The 10,425-nt window shown below is 39.3% G+C and overlaps 1 non-coding gene across 1 annotated transcript; it reads left to right on the forward strand.

Moving 5' to 3' along the window:
• The first annotated feature begins 2,009 nt into the window (after positions 1 to 2,009).
• Positions 2,010 to 2,081, forward strand: TRNAA-AGC. The gene has a single exon. It is a non-coding gene; the product is annotated as a tRNA-Ala (tRNA).
• Positions 2,082 to 10,425: the final 8,344 nt, after the last annotated feature.

Below are 10,425 nucleotides of genomic sequence, written 5' to 3' on the forward strand. Positions count from 1 at the left end.
TTATTTTTCTATACAGTTCTTAGAGGAAGTGTTTGGGTCACCTACATAGGCATGTAGTTCTCGACACTGGTTACTAGAGAATTTATAGAGGATGTTCATATATTCAACAAGCATTTGTTGAATACCTACTATGTGCTAGCCATGGAAATATAGGATTGAAAAAAACAGACAAAAATCCCTAATCTGTTTTATAATCTAGGGAGGACAATCAGACAGTAAACAAAATAAGCAAAATATATACTAATCATGTGGTGGTAAGTTCTATAGAGCAAAAACAAGTTTAAAGAAGGAGGTTGGGGGGGGTCTTGAGATGCATAGGTTTTGCAGTTATAAATGAGGTGGTTAGGGGATCATTTGCTGAAAAATGAACACTGGGCAAAAACCTGAAGGATGTTAAAGGAATAAGATACATGGAATCTAGATGAAAATTTTTTGGATAAAGGAAAGAGCAATTGCTAAATCCCTGAGGTGAGAGTGGGCTGTTCATAAAACAGCAAAGCACTGGCCAGGGTAGCTGGAACTGAGTCATTGAGAGCGGAAGATGGAAAATGGGGAATAGTTGGTGTAGGACCCAGTTGTAAGGATATTAACTTTTTTTTTTTTCCAAGACATAGTCTTGCTCTGTCGCCCAGGGTAGAGTGCAGTGGCGTGATCTTGGCTCACTGCAACCTCTGCCTCCCGGGTTCAAGCAATTCTCCTGCCTCAGCCTCCCAAGTAGCTGGGACTACAGGCGCCCGCCACCATGCCCAGTTAATTTTTGTATTTTTAGTAGAGATGGAGTTTTGCCATGTTAGCCAGGTTGGTCTTGAACTCCTGACCTCAAGTGATCCACCCGTCTCAGCCTCCCAAAGTGCTGGAATTACAGGCGTGAGCCACCATGCCCAGCCTAGGATATTGACTTTTATTTTGAATAAGAATGCCACTGGAGGCCGGACATCCCAGCACTTTGGGAGGCTGAGGCGGGTGGATCACGAGGTCGGGAGATCGAGACCATCCTGGCCAACATGGTGAAACCCCGTCTCTACTAAAAAAAAAAAAAAAAAAAAAGGATGCCACTGGAGAGCTTTGAGGAAAGGATCAGTCTGGCTACTGAGTTGAGAATTAATCATAGAGGGCAAAGGCAAAAGAGGTGAGGTTAGTTAGGAGCCTTTACAACAACCCAGACGAGAGATGGGAGGTTTTAGCTAGGGAGATGGAGATGTTGAGGAAGTAGCTGGACTTGGGATTGTGACAATGGACTGCGGGAAAAGCAGGTTTTGTGGGGAAGATTGCATTTGTCCCTTCAACTTCAGTTATGTAGATTACCCATATGCCACACAACTGCAACTTTGTAACAGCCAATTTTTAGCTTCTTCCTTATCTAAGCCATCCTGTAGCCCATAGGAATTAAAACTAGGTTGGATCAAGGAAAAGTGAATGCAAGATCCATACAAAACTATTTGGATATTTGCCTTTGTATTTTATTGTTTTGAAATTATTTTTAATGCTTCAATAAACTCTTAATAGAACTACAAGCAATATAACTATTTCCTCTGCTTTGTTAGAAATGTTTTTGTAATCATGTTAATTATATTACTTTTAACTATATAAGGCTTGTGTCTCTTTTTTATAAATTGATGTTTATATCCTTTGTAAGATAAATATAAAGCCTTTTTGTTCATATGAGGATGTGCTGTAAGATTGCAGGGAGTATAAAAATTGGCAGTGGAGTAGATGACTTGTATTATTAGTCTGATCTTAATGTTGTAACATACTGATCATGCAAAATATATAATTTGTTTTTGCTATTTAATACGTGTTAGGACTATAACAGACTAGAGAAGATGACATAAGGTACAAGAAAGCAAGTAAATTACTATCTAATTAAAGTACTTAATTCTAATACTAGCAGAGTTCTGTCTAGAAAATAAATTAACTTTCTCTATGCTTTTTTGGTCTCAATTTTCCAATAATTTCCCTCAACTCTGATATGTGTCTGTTGAATAATATTTCTGATGTTAAGAATTAAAGGGGATGTAGCTCAGTGGTAGAGTGCATGCTTAGCATGCATGGGGCCCTGGGTTCAATCCCCAGCACCTCCACAAAGGTTTTCTTTCTGGACATGGTGGCTCACACCTGTAATCTCGGCATTTTGGGAAGCTGAGGTGGGCAGATCACTGGAGGTCAGGAGTTTGAGACTAGCGTGGCCAACATGGTGAAACCCTGTTTCTACTAAAAATATAAAATAATTAGCTGGTCACAGTGGCACACACCTGTAATCTCAGCTACTCAGGAGGCTGAGGCACGACAATCGCTTGAATCAGGAAGGCGGGGGTTGCAGTGAGGTGAGATCATGCCACCGCACTCCAGCCTGGGTAACAGTGCAAGAAAAAAAAAATTTAGTTTAAGAACAAATAATATTGTTTATTTTCATATGGGATTTGAAATCTGAATCTAATAATTCTTGGTATTGTTACTAATTCCCTTGCACCACTGAACAATTTTCTGTTTAGGGACATTGGCTATAACAAGTATATAGACATAATGATATATAACTTTTCTGTTTTAAACGAGTTTCTTTTTTTCCCCTGCCAATTTAAAGACACACAATCGGAGAGCTATTTTCACAGGTAACTATGAAATCTTATCTCTGCTTCATATTTTAAACTCTTATTTTTTACCCTTATGAAGTTGGAAGGAGTAGATGTGTTTATTTTATAGACAGACTGTAATATTGGGTTGTTGTAACTAATTTTCTTTGCTACATATCCTTGAACTTTATTTTTATTTATTATTATTATTATTTTGAGACAGAATCTTGCTCTGTTGCCCAGGCTGGAGTGCAGTGGTGTGATCTTGGTTCACTGCAACGTCTGCCTCCTGGGTTCAAGCGATTCTCCTTCCTCAGCCTCCCAAGTAGCTGGGACTACAGGCGTACACCACCACCCCAGGTGATGGGCCCATGCCTGTAATGTAACAGGTGGCTCATGCCTGTAATCCCAGCACTTTGAGAGGTCGAGGCGGGTGGGTCACTTGAAGTCAGGAGTTCGAGACCAGCCTGGCCAACATGGTGAAACCCCATCTCTACTAAAAATACAAAAATTAGGCATTGTGGAATGCACCTATAATCCCAGCTACTTGGGAGGTTGAGGCAGGAGAACCACTTGAGCCTGGGAGGCGAAGATTGCAGTGACCCAAGATCATGCCACCACACTCCAGCCTAGGCAACAGAGTGAGACTGTCTCAAAAAATAAAAAAATAAAATAAACCTTTAAAAACTCTTAAATTTGAAAAAAAAAACATTGTGTGAGATTTTATTTACTCAGACCAGTTTTTATTTTAGTTTATTTTATTATGTTTTTGACATAGAGTCTTGCCCAGGCTGGAGTGTAGTGACCCTATCATGGCTTACTGCAGCTTTGACCTCCTGGGTTCAAGAGGTCCTCCTACCTCAGCCTCCTGAGTAGCTGGGACTACAGGCACGTGCCATCATACTTGAATAATTTTTTAAAATTTGTAGGGGAGGGGTCTCTCTATGTTTCCCAGGCTGGTCTTGAACTCCTGGGCTGAAGTGATCTTGTAATCCTTTAGCCTCAACCTTTCAAAGTGCTGGGATTACATGTGTGAGCTATGGTGTCCAGCCTCAGGCCAGTTTTTATATACATTGTGTTAAATCACTAAATGTGTCTGCATCCTTGACTATGAGGAAATGGGCTTCTAGTATCATCTGAAAAATGTTATAATAATTATAACTCATATTGAACTCATGTTCCTAAAATTAGAGAATCTTAAGAATCCTGAGTTGGGAGGGAATGTAGCGATCAACTAAAGTTTGATGTAAAAGTCCCTCTTCAACATCTCTGGCATAAAGTCATTCATCATCTGCTTGACTATGTCCAAATAGGGGTGAACTCATGAATTCACAATAAGTCTATTCCATTTTTGAAGAGCTCGAATTGTTGGAAATCTTTTCCTTACATTAAAGCCAAAATCTATCTCCTTCTAATTTCTACCCTTTGAACGTACCCTCCAAAAGCTGTATGGAATAAATCTAAAGTATTTTTTACATCAGTGGCATCTCTCATGTTCTGCCAACCAATTCTTTTTGTTTGTTTGTTTTTAGTACTAAATATCCTAGGTTCCTTTAAAATTCTTTATATGACACGGGTCCTAATGCCTTTCTACCTAGTTGACCTGCTCTGTACTTAACTGAAGCTTATCAGGGTATCATTTAGAGAAATAGTTGTCAAACTTCAGTGTGCTAGAATAAACTCATCTTGGAGGTGCTTGTTAAAAATGGAGATCCCTGAGCCCCGCCTCAGAGATTCTGACTTAATAGATCTGAGATGGGGCTCAGTATGTACACTTATAATAGTACCACTGGTGATTCTGGTGCAAAGGTCTCTGGACTTTGCTTTGAGAATCATTGTTTGAAATGTATCTCTGAATACATTTCCAAATGTATTTTATGTGAAGAATTTAGTTTAAGAACAAATAATGTTATCTATTTTAATATGAGATTTGAAATCTGAACCTGGAAATCCTAGATATTCTTACTAATTCCTTTGCACCATTGGACAATTTTGTTTAGGGACATTGGCTATAACTACTATATAGACACAGTGATATACATTTTTTCTGTTTTAAAACTGAGTTTCTTACATTTCTGAATGTGAATTATTCAGAGATACATTCTGAATTCCTTACCTTAGGGCCTTAATGAGTGGGAAAGATCTCTAAATTCCTTACCTTAGGGCCTCAGCTAAGTGGGAAAGACAAATGTGTAAAATGACTCTTACAAGAAGGAGCAGGGTGAAATGAGGGCATGCTGCTCATTAGCCCAGTGGATGGGGCCAGTCTTGGGAGTCTCAGCCCTGAAGTGGAGGATTAGTTCTCTGGATGGAAATCAGTGTAAAGGGAGGAGTAGGAGGAAAAAAATATGTATAATGCCAACAGGTAACTAAAAAGGTAACTATCCGCTTGTAAGGTAAAAAGAACTCTTGGGGTCGGGTGCGGTGGCTCAAACCTGTAATCCCAGCACTTTGGGAGGCTGATGGGGGGGCAGATCACCTTAGGTCAAGAGTTTGAGACCAGCCTGGCCAACATAGTGAAACCCCATGTCTACTAAAAATACAAAAACTAGCTGGGTGTGGTGGTGGGTGCCTGTACTCCAGCTACTCAGGAGACTGAGGCACAAGAATTGCTTGAATCTGGGAGATGGAGGTTGCAGTGAGTCGAGTCCACGCCACTGCATTCCAGCCTGGGTGACAGAGTGAGACTCTGTCTGAAAGAAAGAAAAGAAAGGAAGGAAGGGAAGGAAGGAAGGAAGGAAGGAAGGAAGGAAGGAAGGAAGGGAAAGAACTCTTGAGTTAAAGGGTAAATCACAATGGAAATTAAAGACAATACTGAAAACATTACAAAGCAAAACCTATAGTGTATAGAAAATGACATTCAAAAGAAAATGTATAGCTTTAGAAATGCACTCAACATAAAAGATTGAAAATCAATGAACCAAACATTAAACTCAATAAGCTAGGCAAAGCACATCACAAACAACTCTTTTAAAAGTTGGGGGATGGAATTAAAAGACATAAAAGCAGAAATTAATGAAATAAAAAACAAACAATAAAAAGCACACTCATCTAGTGTACTAAAAATCTGATTCTTTGATAATCAATAAAATAGATCAATCTTTGGTGAGTCTGATTAAAAAAAGAAAGATGGAGAAGGAGAGAAAATATAAAAATAGCATTGGGGCCAGGTGCAGTGGCTCACTCCTGTTTTCCCAGCACTTTGGGAGGCAGAAGTGGATGGATCACTTGAGGCCAGGAGTTTGAGACCAGCCTAGCCAACATTGTGAAACCCCATCTCTACTAAAAATACAAAAAATTAGCCGGGTGTGGTGGCATGTGCCTGTAATCCCAGCTACTCTGGAAGCTGAGGCATGAGAATCACTTGAACCTGGGTGGTGGAGGATGCAGTGAGCTGCGACGGCACCACTGCAGTCCAGCCTGAGCAACAGAGTGAGACTCTGTCTCAAAACAAACAAACAAGAACAACAACAACAAACCATTGGAATGAAAAGGAGATATAATCACAGAAATAGTGAAGATGTTAAAAGCATATTAATGTATTGCATATTACTTTATAGCAATGCATTTAAAATTTAGCTGAAATGTGTCTAAGTATATACAAACCAAAATTGACTCAAAAAGAGGTGGGGAATCTAAGATAATAAAAGAAAATATATTGAAGAAGAAATAGAGCACAATATAGTTAACATGACTGAACTGTACACTTAAAAATTGTTAGGATGGTAACTTGTATGTGTTTTTTTAACCACAATTAAACAAACTTTTTTAATTAAAAAAAGGAAAAGAGGCCGGGAACTGTGGCTAATGCCTATAATCCCAGCACTTTGGGAGGCCAAGGAGGGCAGATCTCTTGAGGTCACAAATTTGAGACCAGCCTGGTCAACATGGTGAAACCCGGTCTCTACTAAAAATACAAAAATTATCTGGGCGTGGTGGCGGGCGCCTGTAATCCCAGCTATTTCGGAGGCTGAGGCAGGAGAATGGCTTAAACCCGGGAGGCAGAGGTTGCAGTGAGCAGTGACTGCACCATTGCACTCCAGCCTGGGTTACAGAGTGAGACTCCATCTCAAAAAAAAAAAAAAAAAAAAGGAAAAGAAAAGGTCTCAAATCTAGGTGATTTTATAGGCAAGTTATAGATAATCTCTAAAGAAGAGATAAATTCATTTGCTACTTTCACATTTCCATAGCATAGAAAATAATGAGACATTTGCAATATATTTCTGTAAGGTAAACCTTAATAAGAGAAGCAAACAAGTATGGCACAAAATAAATACTTGTATCAATCTCATTTATAAATGTAAATATAAAAATATTAAATCAAAATTGCAATTTTAATTGAACAACAGGTTAAAGAAATGTAGATCATGGATATCTACTAGAATATAAGCTCCATGAGGGTAGGAATCATTGTGAGTTCCTTTAATAGAAGCTAAGTGGTCAGAAAGCTGCCTGGCATATATTAAGTACATGAATATTTGTTGAATTGAAGGAACTGAATTAACCAAGTAGGTTTGATCCAACTGTGGTTGACATTAAGAATATGTTCAGTATACTGAAAGAAAAATAATAAAAAAGATCATCTTTCTAAGATACTGAAAACCCTTTTGATAAAATTTAACTCCCATTCCTGATAAGAGCTATTGTAAACTAGGAAAAGGAAATTTCCTTAATTTGATGCAGGAGATCTGTTTAAAAACTTAAACATCACAGTTTATTATGAAACATTAGAAGCCTTTTCATGAATAACACAAAAAATGCCTGCTATAACTGCTGCTATTCAACAGTGTTCTAGAGGTCTTGGCCAATGGAAAAGAAAGACAGAAATGAGTTAAATACTGGAAAGGAAGAGACAAAAATCATTATACAGGCCGGGTGCGGTGGCTCATGCCTGTAATTCCAGCACTTTGGGAGGCCGAGGTGGGCGGATCACGAGGTCAGGAGATCAAGACCATCCTGGCTAACATGGTGAAACCCCGTCTCTACTAAAAATACAAAAAAAAAAAAAAAAAAATTTTGCCGGGCGTGGTGGCGGGCGCCTGTAGTCCCAGTTACACAGGAGGCTGAGGCAGGAGAATGGCGTGAACCCAGGAGGCAGAGCTTGCAGTGAGCCGAGATCACAACACTGTACTCCAGCCTGGGTGACAGAGCGAGACTCCGTCTCAAAAAAAAAAAAAAAACAACAAAAAATCATTATACATATAGGCAATAGAGGTAATCTAAGACAACCAATGAAACACTCATTAGAGTTAATGAGAGTGCAATAATTAGAATTAATGAGAGTAGCTCCATATAAGGAAAACAAAATCAATATCTACCCTTATGCCGCAATAACTAATGAAAAAATGTAGAAGAAAAAAATTACATTTATAAGAATAACAAAAGCCTAAACTGGACAAGAAATGTGTAACACTTATATGAAGAAGAAAGTATAAATATTTTCTGAAAGACAGTTTAAAACATTTTGAATAGGCCGGGCTCTGTGGTTCACGCCTGTAATCCCAGCACTTTGGGAGGCCAAGGCGGGCGGATCACGGGGACAGGAGATTGAGACCATCCCTGTCTTTACTAAAAGTACAAAAAATTAGCCAGGCATGGCTAGTCCCAGCTACTTGGGAGGCTGAGGCGGGAGAATGACTTAAACCTGGGAGGCAGAGCTTACAGTAAGCCGAGATCACGCCACTGCACTCCAGCCTGGGTGACAGAGCGAGACTCCGTCTCAAAAGAAAAACAAAAATTTTTTTGAATAAATAAAGAGATAATATAATTTAGGATAATATTCAATCTTATAATTATGGTAATCTCTCAATTAATCATTAAATTCAATGTAATCTCAATAAAAACCTTGATAGGAATTGTTGGGAGGACAGGAACTTGACATATGAAGACAGAATATAGACAAGAATAGACGATTGTAAAAGATTTTTCTTTTCTTTTTTTAAAGAGCAATGGATAGCATATAGGGCTGGAAGAACTTGCTCTATTAGATGTTAGAAAGACAAGAGTAATTAAGACAGTTTAGTAATGGCAAAGGAAAGCTAAATAGATTGTAATGAAGTAGAATGTATCAAAATAGATCCATATATATGGAAATTTACTTAATATTAAAGATTACATTTCAAATCAGTGGAGAAGAAAAGGACAGTATAAGAGGTGTTGAGACAATTAGTTATTTATTTGGACACTAAATAAAGGTAGATTCCCTTCCTGAAACCCTACACAGAAAGAATTATAGATGAGTTAAGTATTAAAATGTACAGCTAAAAGTTATAAAAGTACTACAAGAAAATAAAAATAATTTTTATTCTTGAAACTGAGATTAGCTTTTCTAAGCAAAACATAAAACTCGAAAATCATGACGTGCCTTAATTTTAGACTTCATAATTGAAGAACGCATAATAAAAATTAAGAATAACAATTTAGGCTGGGTGAGGTGGCTCATGCCTGTAATCCCAGCACTTTGGGAGGCTAAGTTGGGTGAATCATTTGAGCTCAGGAGTTCAAGACCAGCCTGGGCAACATGGCGAAATCCCGTCTCTACTGAAAATACAAAAATTAGCCAGGTGTGGTGGTGCGCGCCTGTGGTCCCAGCTACTCAGGAGGCTGAGGTGGGAGAATCAACTTGAACCCGGGAGGTGGAGATTGCAGTGAGCTGAGATCGTGCCACAGCACTCCAGCCTGGGCAACACAGTGAGACCCTGCCTCAAAAAAGTAAAAATGAATAAATAAACAATTTAAAGAATGAAAATAAAATGTAAAACTTGGATACTAAGTAGAAGAAAGAAAGAATAAAGAAAATGTAGTCAATCCAATAGAAAGCAGGAAGTGAAAAGAAAAGGGTATGGAAAAGAAATCTAAAAAGCAAAAAATAAAGTAGTGGAAAATAACTCATTTAAATGTATCAGTAATCCCAATAATTAGGATATATGGATTACAGCACCAGTTTAGCTGGGCCCAGGCGTGGTTCACGCCTGCAATCCCAGCACTTTGGGAGTCTGAGGTGGGTGGACTGCTTGAGCCTAGGTGTTTGAGACCAGCCTGGGCAACATAGCAAGACCCTGTCACTACAAAACAAATACAAAAATTAGGGTGTGAAGGCGTGCCCATAGTCCCAGCTACTTGGGAGGCTGAGGTGGGAGGATCACCTGAGCCTGGGGAGGTGGAGGCTGCAGTGAGCTATGATTGCATCACTGCACTCCAGCCTGGGCAACAGAATGGTACTCCATCTGAAAAAAACAAAGCCACCAGTTTATAAATATTTTCATTTGTTAGATTTAAAAAGAGATATAAAATAAATATTTTGTTTAAAAGACAGCAGAATGATTGAAACTCCGTCTCTACTAAAAATACAAAAATTAGCTGGGCATGGTGGCATGCACCTGTAATCCCAGCTACGCGGGAGGCTGAGGCACCAGAATCACTTGAACCCAGGAGGTGGAGGTCGCAGTGAGCTGAGATCGCAGCACTGCATTCCATCCTGGGAGACAGACTAAGACTCGATCTAGAAAATAAAAAAAGAAAAGTGATACAAACTTAATTTGTAGTGAGAGAACAATACTGTTCAGATTATACCAGAGTCTTGAATTTTTCATAATTAGCAATTTTTAATAAAAAAGGAAAATACGGGCTGGGCGTGGTGGCTCACGCCTGTAATCCCAGCACTTTGGGAGGCCGAGGCGGGCGGATCACAAGGTCAGGAGATTGAGACCATCTTGGCTAACACAGGGAAATCCCGTCTCTACAAAAAATACAAAAAATTAGCCGGGCGAGGTGGCGGGCGCCTGTAGTCCCAGCTACTCGGGAGGCTGAGGCAGGAGAATGGCGTGAACCCGGGAGGCGGAGCTTGCAGTGAGCC

Source organism: Mandrillus leucophaeus, unplaced genomic scaffold (assembly GCF_000951045.1).
Source record: "Mandrillus leucophaeus isolate KB7577 unplaced genomic scaffold, Mleu.le_1.0 Scaffold139, whole genome shotgun sequence".
Classification (NCBI taxonomy): domain Eukaryota; kingdom Metazoa; phylum Chordata; class Mammalia; order Primates; family Cercopithecidae; genus Mandrillus; species Mandrillus leucophaeus.